Source organism: Cynara cardunculus (assembly GCF_001531365.2).
Source record: "Cynara cardunculus var. scolymus isolate 2C chromosome LG 10, CcrdV1, whole genome shotgun sequence".
Classification (NCBI taxonomy): Eukaryota; Viridiplantae; Streptophyta; class Magnoliopsida; order Asterales; family Asteraceae; genus Cynara; species Cynara cardunculus.
In genome coordinates this window covers 19178388-19196097 of record NC_037537.1, presented here as the reverse complement: position 1 = coordinate 19196097, position 17710 = coordinate 19178388, and positions in this window count along the sequence as shown.

Here is a 17710-nt window from a genome sequence, read left to right as displayed (position 1 = left end):
AATCGAGCCCTTGGTACCTTGCCCAGTAATACAGAGGTCCCTAGAGACCTAGGTAAGGAACATGTGAAAGTAGTGACCCTTAGGAGTGGGAAGGAGTTGAAAGAAAAAGTGTCCAAAGATAGTGCACCAATTTTGACAGAAGCTGATGCTACATCATTGGTTCCTTCCAAAGAAAGACCGGTCCTACCCTTAGAGAAACAGGCATTAAAGACCACCACTTCTGTCCCCCTAGATCAGACTTTCCATTACTCTTTCCTAAGTATGCTTTAAAGAAGTCAAAAGAGACTGAGGTTTTAGAGACCCCTAAGCTTGATGCTAAGACTTCATCTAAACCTCTAAAGGGCACCACAAAGACCCAAGGCATTCAAGACCCGTCTTGCTCAACTCATCCAAGTAATAATGTAATAAAACCAGTCCCTCCTTATGTTCCCTACCCCCAAAGGTTGAGGAATCAAAAAGAGGAACTGCATTTTAAGAAATTCTTGGATGTATTTAAAGAATTGCACATCAACATCCCGCTTGTTGAGGCAATTGAGCAAATGCCTAGTTATGCCAAGTTTCTGAAGGACATCCTAAGCAAGAAGAAGAAGTTGACTGAATATGAGACAGTAGCACTAACCGAAGGATGTAGTGCRCTTTTTACCAATAGCATACCCCCTAAGCTAAAAGATCCAGGGAGTTTTACCATTCCTTGTCCAATAAGAGGGAAGGAGATAGGGAAAGCCCTATGTAACTTAGGAGCYAGTATCAACCTTATGCCYTTGTCTGTTTTCAACACCCTAGGCATAGGAGAAGCTAGACCGACCACAATCACACTCCAATTCGCCAACAAGTCCATAGCATATCCTAAGGGTAAAATTGAAGATGTTTTGGTACARGTTGACAAGTTCATATWTCCGGCGGATTTTATCATTCTAGATTTTGAGGCGGATAAGGATATTCCTATTATATTAGGAAGAACATTTCTAGCCACCGGAAAAACTTTAATAGACGTCCAAAAAGGAGAGTTGACCATGAGACTCCAAGACCAGAAAGTCACCTTTAATGTCTTCAACTCTCTAAAGTACYCTGATTAYTTGGAAGAGTGTTCAAGAATATCTGAGATAGAGGAGATGTGTTTGGAAGAGGGAATTCAAAAAAACCTTAAGTTGGAAGGTGAATATGATGAAGAAATAGAAGAGGAAAGTGTTGAGGAAATAGATAAATTAGGAACTGATGTTGTCCCAGTGGATGCTGCAGCATTTGAGCTGCTAGAAAATAATGAGCAAAAAGACTTCACCCCGTCCATAGAATCACCACTTGATTTGGAGTTGAAACCATCCCATGTAAAATATGCTTTTCTAGGAGAAGAAGGCAAATTGTCTGTCATTATCTCATCTACCCTAGAATTGCATCAAGAAAAGAAACTTGTGAATATGTTGAAATTGCATAAGAAAGCCTTAGGATGGACCATTGCTGACCTTAAAGGGATTAGTCCCTCTATTTGTCAACACAAGATCATCCTTGAAGATAAAAWTTTCAYTTCCATAGAACCCCAACGGAGGCTAAACCCTGTCATGAAAGAGGTARTCAAAAAGGAGATTTTAAAATGGTTAGATGCCAGAATTATTTTTCCGATTGCCAGTAGTTCTTGGGTTAGTCCGATCCAATGTGTTCCAAAAAAGGGAGGGTTCACAGTCATCACAAATGACAAAAATGAACTTATCCCTACTAGAGTTATCTCCGGTTGGAGAATATGCATGGACTATAGGAGACTAAACAAGGCTACCCAAAAAGACCATTTTACACTACCTTTCATTGACCAAATGTTGGATAGGCTAGCCGGAAAGGAGTTCTATTGTTTCTTGGATGGTTATTCAGGGTACAATCAAATAGCCATTTCTCCGGAAGACCAAGAGAAAACCACCTTTRCTTGTCCCTATGGCACCTTTGCTTTCAGAAGAATGTCATTTGGACTTTGTAATGCTCCAGCCACCTTTTAAAGGTGTATGATGTCCAACTTTTCTGATATGCTTGAAAAATCCATTGAAATATTTATGGATGATTTTTCTGTGTAAGGTTTATCATTTGACAATTGTTTAAATAATTTGAAAAAGAGCTTGGAAAGGTTTGAGGAAACAGACTTGGTCCTTAATTGGGAGAAATGTCATTTCATGGTCAAAGAAGGAATTGTTCTTGGACACTTGATTTCAAAAAGAGGGGTTGAGGTAGATATGGCAAAGCTGGAGGTAATTGAAAAACTACCCAAACCTACCATGGTTAAGGGAATCAGAAGCTTTTTGGGTCATGCCGGATTTTATAGAAGGTTTATCAAAGATTTTTCAAAAATATCAAAACCTCTTTGTTTACTCCTTCAGCATGACAAAAAATTCAATTTTAATGATGAATGTAGAAATGCATTCAAAACTTTGAAAAAAACTTTGGTTACCGCATGCCCCGGATTGGAACAAACCTTTTGAGATAATGTGTGACGCTAGTGATTGGGCGGTAGGTGTTGTATTAGGACAAAGAAAAGACAAGGTGTTTCATTCAATCTACTACGCAAGTAAGATTTTGAATGAAACACAAATTAATTACACCACAACTGAGAAGGAATTATTAGCCATAGTTTTTGCTTTTGAAAGATTTAGGTCCTACTTGATGGGAACAAAGGTAATTGTGCATACCGATCACTCAGCCATCAAGTACCTAATCTCAAAAAAAGATGCAAAACCTAGGTTAATAAGATGGGTGCTTTTATTGCAAGAATTTGACTTAGAGATTCTTGATAGAAAGGGGTAGAGAATCAAGTAGCGGACCATTTGTCTAGGTTGGAAGAGCCCGAGAAATGAGGAATGAACATTAATGATACTTTTCCGGATGAAAGAATCCTCTTGATTGACCAACCAAAAACACCATGGTTTGCGGATTTATCTAATTTCTTGGCCTGTGGAATAAAACCCTCTGATTACACAGGCCACATGTTGAAAAAATTCTTTCATGATGCTAAATCTTATTTATGGTGCTAAATCTTATTTATGGGATGGCCCATTTCTGTTTTGACTTGGTGCAAATCAGATTTTGAGAAGATGCGTGCCCGAAACTGAAGTGGCAGCAATCCTGCAGCATTGCCATCATGCACCATACGGAGGCCAAAGAACTGCAACCAAAGTTTTACAGTCCGGTTTTTATTGGCCAACCATTTTTAAAGATTCCCACAATTTTGCACAAATGTGCAACGAATGTCATAGAAGTGGCTCCATTTCCAAAAGGATGAAATGTCATTAAATGGGATAGTCGAAGTTGAATTATTTGATGTTTGGGGAATAGACTTGTGGTTGTTGACTACGTATCCAAATGGGTGGAGGCTATGGCATGTGTGTCAAATGACGCAAAAACTGTGGTTAAGTTCCTCCAAAAATAGATTTTCACACGGTTCGGTACCCCAAGGGCACTAATTAGTGACGAGGGTACCCACTTTGTGAATAATTTGTTAAAATGAGTCCTTGAAAAATACAATGTTAACCACAGAATCGCCATGACCTATCATCCATAAACTAATGGTTTGGCAGAGCTCTCTAATAGGGAAATTAAAAGCATTTTGGAAAAAGTGGTCAACCCCAATAGGAAGGACTGGGCATTCAAATTAGACGATGCTTTGTGGGCATATCGAACTGCTTTCAAAACACCAATCAGTATGTCTCCATATAAGTTAGTCTATGGAAAAGCCTGCCATTTGCCTTTAGAACTTGAGCACAAAGCATATTGGGCTATCAAAGAGCTCAATATGTCTTTGGATGAAGCCGGAAAGAAAAGAAAGTTTCAACTTTGTGAAATGGAAGAACAAAGACAAATGTCTTATGAAAATGCCAAACTTTATAAAGAAAAGACAAAGAAATGACATGATAATAGGATCCAACACCGAGAGTTGAAAGAGGGACAAAAGGTCCTCTTATTTAACTCTAGGTTGAAACTATTCCCGGGAAAGCTCAATTCTAGGTGGTCCGGACCCTTTGTCTTTCATAAAGTTTACCCTTATGGAGCGGATGACCTCATTAACCCGGATGACAACACGGTGTTTAAAGTAAATGGGCAGCGAGTTAAGGTATTTCATGATACTGTAGCATTCCTAGAGCATTGCTCTGAGAATTGGGCTATACCTTAGAAATGAAGGTGTCTTTGGACTTTTTCAAGTCCAAAGTTTGTTTGTAAATATTTTTCCTCTTAATATTTATGCTTTAGAGCTATTATGTTTTATTAGTTTGTTCTTGTGTTGGTTGTTTTCAAGGAGTTTATCATGGGAAGTTGATGTTTTGCCAATGCTACAGCATTCATAGGTTCACATGTGAGGTTTTTCAGCATCTTTGTAAGGAAGTCAGAAAAGTACAGGTGACCTCATCACTGCATCACAACAATTTTTGTCAGCCTCTTTTCTCAGATTTTGTCCCCCATGCACCACTAACCCACTCCATCACAATCAATGTTTATCTATTGGATAACCATTTTTTGACACTTCTTTAACCATCAATGCATGTGATTAGAAATAAACTTGATGGAGAGATGACTTTTCATCTTCCCCATAACCACCTTTGACACTACCGGCTGCCTCATCCATACATCACTCATAGTCGGCTTTCTCTTCAAACCGCCAAAACCACCCTCGCTTAAAACCACTCTCCATAACCCACTCTCACTCAAACTGTCACTCCACTCTCTTCTCCTCACTGTCGAAAACCATGGCACGAATGAAGAGGGCAGCCGTTCGCGACCCACCACAACCAGTCCGGCGAAGCAACCGCCAGCGAGCGTGCACCTCCGCCTCGCAACGGACAGGGGAGCCTGAAATGATTGACCTTGTTGCAAACAGCCCGTCGTCGTCTCCTCCCTTTATCACCGTCGCCGCCTAGACCTTCGATTGTCACGCCGTTGATCGCCGACGCTTCTCCTTCGCGCGTTAGACGAACGCCGCGCCGACCATTGACGACTCCGCTGCCTTCGACCGACTGTCCCCCATCTCCACCACCTGCGGTAGTCGACTCCACAGTTCCACCACCATCATCGCCGCCGGCAGTCGCAAGCCCTAGATTGGGTGTCGAGGTAAGCACATTTTTGAGCCCTAATGTACCTATTGAGGGATTGACTACATCAGACTCTTCTGAGGATGAAAATTTTGTTCCACCTAAATCTCCCTCAATTGTTTTGAGTCCATCAAGAATGTATTTCTTGACTTGGTATGATCATCGTTGTGCACACATGCCTGAAGCCATTGTTTTGGCCAATCCATATCTCACATTGGTGAGGATGAATCTGTTGGGCTTGAGGATATTGAACTACATGACAGGGAAGAGGTTTATGACACCCCACACAGTGAGGCTGATTTAGAGGGATTGGGAAGGATTTTTGCTACCCGCTCAAAGGCTGTGAATGATCAGCCTATCAAAAAGAGACCAAGGCGCACCCCACCGTCTGTCCAGTTGAGGCACACAGCCTTTGTGCCTAGAAAATCACCTCGAATGGCCACGGTTAGGCCTGATGAAACAACCGGCCCTTCTCGGGTGAGAGCCACACACCGCATGTCAAACACTAAACCCATTCCTAGGCCACAACAGCAGTTTAATGGGTTTAGCACTGAAGTAGCACAGTTAAAGTTTGCAAAGATAAAAAACAAGAAGGTGTTGCCAGATAAAGGGTTCGATAGGAGAAGTATCGAAGAATTCATTTTTATCCGGGACGTGATCAACAGGCAAGGTAAAAAACTTTTTTAATTTGTCTTTGATTAGGGAGTTTTACGCCGAAGCTTGCGTATTTAGCACTACAAAGATTAAGGTCCGGGGTGTTCGGGTGAGTATCTCGGCCAAAGCTATTAATAAGCTTTTAGGCCTTTCACCCCCGGCCGAGACTGATTTTGAGACACTTTCCCAATCGGCTTTATTTGCTAAACTTGAGGAAATTGGTAGAGAGCTTGGGAAGGCCGGGACCGGATGGGATGTCCATAGTAACTACATGTTACAGACTTATAGGGCTTCGAACTTAAAGCCCGATGCTAATGTGTGGATGAACTTCATTAGGTATTCTCTCAACCCGACTACTCATGACAGTTCTGTTTCGGTTGAGAGAATCATTTTATTATATTGTGTGGTTATGGGTAAGACAATTAATGTGGGAGAAGTCGTTGAAAAGGCCATTCTTTATTGTTCCAAAAGGAGACAAGGGAAGCTGTTTTTCCCAGGCCTGATTCATAAGTTGCTTATGCAAGCTGGTGTTCCCGAGTACATTGATGACTTAGTGGTTAAAGAATGTGAGGAGAAGTGGACTATTGACATTAAGGCTGTTTCGAGGCTTAGAGAGAGGAAGGGAATTACCCGGTGTGACTAGGGCTATGGAGGAGCTTTTGGAACAAAGTGGTAGTATGATGGACTGCCTGATAGAACAGCGGGCTGAGATGATAGAGAAATTAGAGAACATGCAAGTTGAGTTGACAAACAGGTTGAAGGCAAGTGAAAGAAAGATGAAGAGGTTTGAAAAATTGAAAGAAGACTTGGAGCTCGGGGTTGTAGAAAAGATCAAAAGGATGCAGAAAAAGCTGAATCGGTACAAGACGGAGACTGGGAGACTAAAGGCAGAGATTGCATCCGTGACTGCCCGGAGTACACAGCCTACTCCTTCGGAGTAGGACAGGTTCTACCACCTTACTTTAGCTTCATATTTTATTTTTTTTGAGTCGGGAATAGTTTTTATAATTTATAGTTTTATTTTCACGCATGATCATTTCAGTTGAGGGCAGTTAATACATGAGATCATAGCCCGAATAATTTTAATGATTGTTTGTCATTTAATCATGGTACTTTGCTTTTGGCTAGAACTAGCAAAACTCTTTTTGGGAAAACACTTTGATCACACAATCACCATTAGGAAATGAGATAGGCCATTTTTTCTGTGCTCATGTTAGCCACTTGCACCCTTTATACACAATTATACCCCACAAAACGCCAATGAGGACATTGTCATATTCAAGTTTGGGGGAGAAATTTACATAAGGACATAAAGTCAATACAAAAGAGCAAAGCTCTTAATTGACTCCTTATCACACAAAGGGTGTTGAAAACACAACAAAAGTCTCATAAGGGCTATGTGTTTTAGAAAATGTTATGAAAAGGCACAACAAAAGTCCCATAGGGGCTATATGCAAACTCCAAGCAAAAGAGGTCATAGTGCCCAAAAATTTGAAAGTTTTACATGTGGAGTATATAAGAAAAAAAAAGGCTATGAGAGAAAACCTTATAAGCCCTATTGATCCTTAAATGGTGAATGTGTTTGAACTTAACGAAGAAAAGGGAATGCTAGCCTATGGTTCACACAAAGAACTTGGTTTTGAGTGACACATCTTAGATTTATGAAAGGCTATGAACATCATGATGCTATAACTCTCTTTGGGAAGACACTTAATGCTTAGATCATGCATTTTTGTTTATATTGAGTCTTTATATTTGTCTTTTGGTTGCTTGGGGACAAGCAACGGTTTAAGTTTGGGGGTATGATATGTGTTCAGAATTTAACACATAAAGCACTTCTTTTACGTCTTTTTAGTTATAATAATTTCTTTTCATTCCCACTTTGAGTCATTTTYATTTATTTCTTTATACATTTGTTATTATGAAGCTAAATATTGTAGTTGACTTGTTGGTATGTGTGAATGAAGCTAATTGAGAGTTTTTGTGAAAACAACAGATGCTACAGCATTGAGGCAGCGTCGACCTGATTCATGCGCAACTTTTTGGAGGGCTTAATGGATAAGACGCTGACTTTTTGAAGGTGGAGGACAGCTGTAAAAGCAGAGTTTTTAGTTGAAAAATGTGATGTTAGACTTTGGTTAGGCCTATGTACTTTTTAGTTACACTTTTGTTGGTTTGTAACTTACTTTTGGAAGACTTAGCCTACAAGTATTTTTCTTTTGTCTTATAGTGACCCCTTTTGGGTATAAAAAGAAGGCTTGAGGTGCCTTCTAAACCATCATTCATTCCATCTTTTCTCCCATTGTATTTCCTTTGCTTGCATTTGTAAACCCTCTCCAAGGGTGTTTTTAATTAAGTTCTTGAAGTTCTTCATCTTTTTCTTTATTTACATTCTCGTCTTTTATTTTTCGTTATTTATATTCTCGTCTTTTATTTTTCGTTATTTATATTCCGTCATTTACATTCCCGTCATTTATTTTCTCGTTATTTACTTTACGTAATTTACGTTTATGTCTTTATTTTCCGTCATTTATTTTCTGTTATGAGTAGCTAAGCTTTTATAGCTTGGGTGTGAGACGGAAATGTGAGATTTTCAAACCGAACGAAAGTAGCTAAGTGTTTTCGAAAACGACGTTYCATTGTTTCATTCGAGTTTTTATAAAACCAAGCACACTTCTTGACGGGTTGATCACTTGAAAGTRTTAAAGTGCGATGGACTTAGAGATAAGCCATCAATAATCACGTCAACTTGGATGACRTAAGAGGTAGACTTGAGAAAGTTGCCGACAAGGAGACTTGTCATTTATGTTTTTCAAAACGTAACTCCCAACGGGTTGGTCACTTGTCAAAAGTGTCAAAGTGTGATAGATTCAGAAATGAACTATCAAGAACACGCCAACTCGAATGATATGRGAATCGACTCGAGAGAGTGATTTTTAACAAAGAGGTTTGTTTATCCATATATTTTGAAACCACCATCGTGTCACTATCTCCGGTCCGGACACCACATAGAGATATGGGTGGAAAGCTATAAGATGGTGAAGTCCGAGAGGAATGCCTTCAAAATAGATTGTGGAACTTAGTTTCGAAACACTACTTGTTGTGGCATTCCTATAGCATTGGCTGCTGGAATTTGTGTTTGGGTCACACCTTAAGTCTTACACCCTTGCTTCTTTTATATGTTATGTATTCTGTTTTGGATCACCTTAAAATCAAGCAAAAGTCTTCAAAATCGTCATTTGAAATCATCTCTTTCATTGGACTCTAATCTAACTTTGGCTACAATCCCTGTGGACGATAATCCGGTACTTGTACCACTTTATTACTTGGAAAGACGACGTTGGGACGTATTGTATACTTGCTTTGTGGTCCAATTTCATTAAGTCTAAATGTGTGAAATATAACCAATCAACAACTATGGTATACATGCATGTGACAAGTGAGATCTTAAAAGAATGTTTTATGCATGATAAAGAATATAGTATTTTATGAATGTTTATGCATGAGAATAAAGAATATTTTTTTACATGATCAAGAGCTTTTATGAATTATCATTTACAAAATATCATGAAAATTTCTCATTCATGAAACTATAAATACTCACCAAGCTTATAGCTTATATATCTCATGTATGTATCTCAGGAAAGAAGTAAGAAAGATTTGCATAAAGTATAATGGTTTTAGTTTGAAAAACAAGTTTTGTTGTAATACAAGTTATGGTTACGTTTCCGCTAAGTAGTTTCTTCTTTGATGTAAATTCAATATATGCACTAAATAAAACTAAATTTCAAGTTCAGATTCAAGAGTTTAATAAAGTTTATCATGTAAAGTAATTGCACCTAATGTATATCGAGACGTGGGGTGTTACAACTATAGTGAGTCTTGTCAGGTACATATGTTGCTGGAGTTCTTGATGAACTCTTGAACATAAGAAATATAGAATATCATCCCATGAAAACCCTTGAGCACAACTCCTAACATCCAAATATACATACATGTGGAACCACAACCATCATGCAAAAACAAGAAGGTGAAAATAAGTATTCTCTCTCATACAACATAAGATGATGAATGAATGAAGGTTTTGGTTGCAACACAAGACCAAGTACAAAGGTTTGTGAGTCATTCAGTAGTTTAGGAATGCAAACACATTAATTACTATATTTTTTTATCCTTTCAAATTAGGTTGACGGATAGCTGGCATTCACTCTCATCATACCTAAGCTCTTAGGTTTTTTGTAGGTGGTTTGTTTTTCTCTAGAGAAGAGAACTAGAGTTTGGAAACAAAAGTAGATAGGGAAAAATGAAGTAATCTAAACTCTAAGGGGGCGTTTGGTTCGTCGGAATCCACCGGAATCTGGTGGAAATAGAATGGTCAATTCCGTTGACCGAATTCCATTCCATTGTTTGGTTACCCATGGAATGGAATTGAATTCCAAAGATTCCATCATTTGAGGATTTCACCATTCCTTCCTAAAATTGATGAAATTGAAATGCATTCCATCTGAAAATGTGTAAATGACAAAAATACCCTCATGATTAGTGCTTGCTTTTATTTCTGCTTATCAAACACCAAAATCAAACTGATTACTACGTGCTTCCGATTTCTGTTGATGATGCTCTCGATCGATTATTGCTTGCTTCCAATTTACTCATTAAATGTTCAAACAAACTAGATATAGGTTCACTGTCGCCAACACCCTCCAAACCCCTTTCCTCTTTGAAGCTTCGACCTTGCAACTCCATAAATCTAAAACCATATCTGAGAATGAGAAAAACCTAAAACGAAAAATGGGTTATGCGATGGTTGTGGCGGCAACGAAAGGTAGAAGAAAAGGCGAAAGGGCGATGACCATGGAGGAGGGAGAAGGTGGTTGTGTTCCCATGGTGAGTTTTTCCAACCTATATCCGAATGAAAGTTGTGGAGCACGGTCATGGTAGGGGAGGCCAGAGATGAGAGCATAGAAGGGCGGATGGTAGGGGAGGCCGGAGATGAGAGCATAGAAGGGCGGGGTGAGAGTGGGGGTTGCCTAGGATGAGAGAGATTAAACATTTTAATTAATTTCTGAAATTTAATTAAAAAATTTATTGCTTCCAATTAAATGTTAATTTTATTGTTATTTGTAATTAAATGTTAATTATATCAACAAAAGGGTATTTTTGTCTTTTTTTCATTATTCTGTTCCAATTCTGCTGCAAACCAAACAGGAAAATTCCAATTCATTAGACATATTAAATTTCATTCCTGCCAACCAAACACTTGGTCAAACCTGATAACATTCCATTCCAATTCCTTCCAGATTCCAATTCCTTTGACAGATTCCATTCCTTCAGAAATTATTCTGCAAACCAAAAGTAATTAGTTGGAATTGGAATGACAAGTTTCTTTGACCAAATTCTTTGATGATGTTTGGTTTACTTCTTGAAATGGAGGTGTAAGTTATTATATGCTCACGCCACGCGTCACACAGGAATGCTGCTAAGAAGTATGTAAACCTAAAGGGTCGCATACAAAGAATACGTTTGTCTCCATTTGTAGAAACCCAAGTTAAATCATGATGATTGTTAAAATAATTATTATTGGAGGATAATTATGTAAATATGTGTTAAAATATAATTATCATAATTATAGGGTATTATCTGTAAATGTGTATAATTGTATTAAAGTTTAAGATAATTATATAAGTGTTACAGATAATTACAAATCCTAATTTTGAATAAAAGTTTATCCGTAATTCAGATCATATATATAGGTAAGGTGATAGACTAATTTAATTTCTAAATGATTAAAATCCTCTAAATTTAGCCTCAGATAAAATACAAAAAAGAAACATTTCTTTTCTGTAATACACATTTAGATCTAGGGTTTTGAGCTAGCACTCAATGGAGGCGCATAGCATGTTCGTGTGCGGATCACCGATAGAGGAAATCTATATGAGTTTCTAAGTGCTGCTTCAAAATTCTCACCAAATCTGAAAAGTATAATTATAAACCCCTATGGTGTGTTCAGATTCGATTTCAATTGTCATTGGATCCAGTTGGGTTTAAAGATCAAAGTTCTCTTTATTGTAACCAAAATAGTTTTTCCGCTGCGCTTTAAGTGGTTACATAATTGATCAAAACCCGACGGTCGTATCAGAGCCACTTTGACATTTAATCGAATGAATCGAATAAAGAATTAAAATTATTTTTGGAAATATGTACATCGGGATCGATACCAAATCGGCCGGTGACGCCATCCTTAAATCACTGCGGCTAAGCTACTATCTCCACCGTCCACCACGGTGGTTGTCGTTATCTAGCCGACGCCTTTTGGCGTTCCAGGCCACAACCCATATTTTCGATGTGGCTAAACACCACTGCAGATCCAACTTGATGCTATATCGCGGTCGTACCAGCGAGGTCGATGTTGTTCACCGACGTGGTTGCAGTTGCCCTACCTACATTGTAGTCTCCCGCCACCATAAATATTGAAGGCGCCCTAACGGTGTTGTTGGTCGTGGCTGCCTCTTGGCCGCAGGCTCGTTGTTGTTGGAGGCCACGTCCTTGTGCCTTTTGGTCGCACCTCGGCCATGGCCGGTGGCTATGCGTCCGTCCCCAACCCCTACAACTGGTCTCAATTCTTGGATCAGATGACCACAAATAAATGGGTGCCCCCTCTCGTCTTCTCTTTTCTGGCAGGTGGCAGATCCACAACTGATGGCTCGCCCTGTGCATGGCATTGTGGCATCGCTGCTAGCAGCAGGTGTGTCATACTCATCCATGGCCTGGGCCGTGTTTTATTTGAATCAAAGCTTGACCAAGAGATAGCTCAAGGCTCAAAAATTGTGACCTAATTGAAGCCTTTTGGACCTTTGTTTTGGTGTGTGGGTCGAATTTCATGATATTTTTAGGCTGGTTTTGGGTCTGAAAGTCTTGATAGGCTTTAAGTTAACCCTTGGGGATCCTGAGTTTTGTTGTTAATAAATTTTCGGTTTATTAGCTTGTTATATATGTTTATTTTAAACAACCAATTATTTAATTTTTATGTTTAAAATTATTAGATGATAATTTGGAAATATTATAGATAATTGCATTGGTTTCTAGTGAGTATTTTCAAGGCATTGTAGTGGGATTAAAAGTGTCAATTTCAATATATGATGTATTGGATAGAATCTCATGAACACATAAGAGTTACGTTGGACGTAATTGGATGATGCCTATCTAAATAACTTATTTCCATAGACAGTTGTATTTGTCCATTCATACAAATTGGTGAAATGTGGTTATTAGCTAAAATAAAAATATTTTTGAAAGTTGAACTTATATTTTGTAGATGTCGGCTTCCACCTCAAATACAAACATAAACAACTTATCCCAGTTTACACTGTGGTATGTCCTTGATAAGAAAAAATGAACAAGACGAACTTCCTTGAATGGTTTTGCTTCCTAAGGGTCGTTCTTAGGCATGAAAAGAGGCTCTGCATTCTATAAAACTTCCCCTCTAAGGACTCTTGTTAAAACCGTTTCAGCTGAACTCGGGGTTGCTTATTATCAGTATTTTAATGACTCTAGATGTTGGTTGCCTTATGCTAGCTTCCATGACTCCTGAGTTATTGCGGGATCATGAAGACATAATTGCTTGGGATATGATTACCTCATTGAAATTTATGTTTCAGCTACAGGCTTGGCAGGAGAGGTTTGATATAGTTAAGGCATTGCATGCCTATATGATGACTGAGGGCTCGTCAGTTGGTACCCACGTTTTGAAAAGGAAAGGGTATGTTGACAGACTAACCAGCCTTGGCTTCCCACTAAGTTGAGAATAGGCAATCAATTTGGTTCTCAATTGTTTACCCAAATCATATAACCAGTTCGTTAGGAACTACAATATGAACAATTTGGATAAAACTCTCATCACGGCAAACTTTAAACTGTTGAGAGGAATATGAATTCCAAGTTGGAATTAACCAAACTAAAACAGGTTTTGATGATCAAACCTAAATATGAGATAGTAAAAAAGAAGAGGGTGGTTGCCAAGGGTAAAGCAAAGGTTGGAGTTCCAACAAAAATGAAAGCAAATGAAAGATTCTTGAAGATACAATTTGTTTCATTTGCAACCAAAAGGGGGGCATCAGAAGAGAAATTGTCCAGCCCTACTGGTAGAGCAAAAGAAGTAGAAGGTTGTCGTAATCCGAGCTTTAGGTATGTTTATCATTGATTTTTTTTACTTCTGATTATGACACTTGGGTATTGGATACCGGGTGTGATACTCATATTTGTACTATTTTATAAAAGATGGGACCAGGCCAAGTAGAGCTAAGGATGGGCAATGAAGCGAAGGTAGTTGTTGTTGCTCAGGGCACATATGATGTGAAGTTGTCAAATGGTCTTACTTTATCACTTAGCAAGTGTTTATATATACCTAGCATTACTAGGAATACAGTTTCATTTTCTCAATTACAACAAACTGAATTTATGTTTACTTTCAGTAATAATACGATTTCTACTTACCCTTAACAGTGTTTTGTATTTTGTGGTTGAACCATACAATGGTATCTATGAAATTGATATGCAAATTATTGTAATCACAAATTAATATACAATGTAAAAAATAAACAAATTAAGTGGGGTTTGTCATCTTGAACATATAACCAAGAAACGCATAGTCAAACTCCATGCGGAATAGGTTTTGAAAATGGTATTCTGACAAGAACCACAACGGGGGACAAAATAGATTTTGAAGAAGTTCAAGAACCACAAGATGAGACATTGGTTGACATTGACCATCAACAAGATGTTGAATCCCAACAAATTGTTGAGGAAAATGACTAGATACAAACAATCCGAAGATCGGGTAGAATTCGTCAAGCGTCTAAGAGATATGGTTTATCTCATTGGTAGTGAAGACATTCATGATGAAGTTGTAATCTACCAGGAAGTTGTATCAAGTTTGGAATCTGATTAAAAAATGCAATCCATGTTAGACAACCAAGTTTGGAACATGGTAGCAAAAGGTTTCACTCATGAGTTGTTTGTTTAACTATTAATAGTTCCATGGGGCTCGTATATATGGTATCTAACATATCAACAACAAAAAAATGCGTTCGGGTGCTGCAGACACAAAAATTGGTCGCCGAACAAATACACATTGTATGGTTTTGTATATGCCTTCAAGGTCGGTTATCGCTTTTTTATAAGATCTTATTTACTAATTAATTGACATTTTCTCACAATTTTTTTGGTAACCTATCAGATCTGAATTTTGGAGAGATTTCCCCGAGGAAAAAAATTCGTTATAATTCATCAATCCCGATGGCTATTGGATGAAAATGAATAAAAATTATAAAGTGAGAAAAGTGTTGGAGTTCACCAATTTTGACAAGATTTGGTTTCATTTATTATAAATTTAAGATTTACCAGTTTTAATTATGATATTTATGTTAAAAAACAATATATTGATTTATATATTTTTTGAACGCGTTTTGCCCTCTTACCTCGTTGGTGATGACACCTGTGGAGGAGTCAGTCCAATGGTGGATTGAAGGCAGTGATTTTTTAGCGAATAATCGTTACAGACGATCGGACCCAGATCATGGCATGGGTCCCAAATCAGATGAGGACGACGTTCAACCATCCAAAGTGCATCAATCATTTGCTGTGCACACTTATCATAATCCACGGTATGAGGCCACAACAACGTCATTCATCTGTGGTATATTTTGACATCCCCCAATAACATGTTAAATTTAACCAATTTAGTGTTGGGGTCGATCAAAAATTCGTGTCATTTACAGATCTTATGAACGAAAAATATGAGCCTCTCGAGTGAAACTTAATAAATATGAGAACGATGTGCCATCACCAGTACCTGAGGTTGATCTTTCACCATACATACCTTGGCAGGGTGATGATATAAGTATGTTTAAGCCTTTTGATGTTTTTACTTTACAAGTAACAATTAAATAAGTATTAAATTTATATTGGATTGTGTGTACGCGGTTTATGGCGCAACAATATTCATCGATGGATGCGGTAAATATATTTAAGTTTTTAATGTTTTTACTTTACAAGTTAACAAGTAGTTTATATGTTTTTACTTTTTAGGAGCTGGCATCGGACTTGGACAATTATAACGAAAATGTCCATTCTGGTGGCATCGACTGCAAGTTTTCACTATCGGTTCCTCGTCTCGTAACGGGATACCGGTTCTGTGGTCTGCCAGAGTTTTGTATGTTCATGGGAGGCGGTAGGACGGTCATACATTCGTTGGAAAACACATATTTAGCTTTTGGTGGAAGGGGTTTTACTTCCTTCTTGTATGTTGCCCGATAAGAATCGAAATTTAACCAAACCGAACAATTAATGTGTAGATGTACATTTTAAAAATGATTATTTAATTAAATGTAGCAGTCAAAATTGAATAATTAATTATTGTTGAAGTTAGAAGTTGTTATGTGCTAAAAAAAGTGTCATTTAGTTGGCGAAGAGGAACGACTTTGCTCAAATATAAAACAGGTCCCGAGTTCCGACGATACAAGCGTATTTAAATGATTGTCGTTCTGTAACTCCATAATGAAACTCCCGATTTTCCAATAAAAATGTTAGTCCACTTTCACAGGTGGGTAGGTAGAATATATATATATATATATATATATATATATATATATATATATATATATATATATATATATATATATATATATATAGGGGGAAGATCAAATGTTAACCAACAACTTTGTGTTAACTTTGAAAACCATGGAAACAATCAAATTCCATTCTTCTTGTAGGTTTATGTCTTGTTCACATTTTAATTACAAGGGTATTTCAGTAAATTTATTTGATATGTAACTCCCAAACAATTAATAGGGAGTTACAAATCATCAAATCCTCAAAAATATGCATTTATAATATTAATATTTTTATTTTTTTTAATCTTGATCTTCCATGTTTATTGTTTTATCAGTTTTTAATTCGCATAGAAAACACAGCAGTAAAAATTTTCGGTATCGATCAAGCTAATATGGATAAACGCAATGAAAAATAAATCGACAACAATTATAAGATTAAAATGGTTTATGATGACAATCGGAGTTCGAGGTCGGGAATTGAAGAAATTAACAAAAGCGAATGTCTTGGTAATAGATTTTTATTTTTTTTAGATTCGTTTTAATCGAAATTATGTTTATTACGATGTGTTGTGTTTTTAATAACTCATCTTGTATTGATAACTTTTTTTTTTTAATTATCAAAATACGTACCTAATTCACATGTTCAAATGGAAGTACATGCACGACTCATTTTCATATTGCCATATTACCGACTTTTATGAATCATGAACCATTGTGTTCATGTTACTTCTATCATATGAACACAAATGTTATTTTTAAGCTTGATACCAAATCTTTATATTTGTGTAAGTGTTTGCACCCGGTGTTCATAGCGTTGGGGTTATGTGTTCATATATTTTATACGATATAAACAAGAGGTGAACACGATATAAACAAGGGGTGAACAATCATATAAGATCAGAAACATATATGAACAAGGGGTGAACCTTAAACGGTGTGGATGCAATGCATGTATAAAACTCCAATTGACAAAGTATCGCTCCTGAATGTGTTTATAATGAATGAACTATTGTCCACAAGTTGTTCATATCGTGTTCATACCTGTTTTTTTATTTATTTCCTTTCGTATAGCAGTTATTCTTATTATGTTCATATTGTGTTCATAAATGTTATGCAGTCCAAGTTCATATATATGTCAAATTTTTGTTCGTATTTGACAAAATGATTCATATATATATAGTTGTGTTCATATGGTTTTTACATTAACAAAAAAAACATAGAATTTTTTATTTTGTAACTTCCAATTAATTAATGATATGGGAGTTACATACATTTTTTTTACCTAAATACCCGTTTCAAGATTGTTCATTTATCTTTATGCAATTTTAAATTTAAAAAAAATAAGTTTTTATCATGATTAATCACAATCGTTTATTGAAAGATTGAATG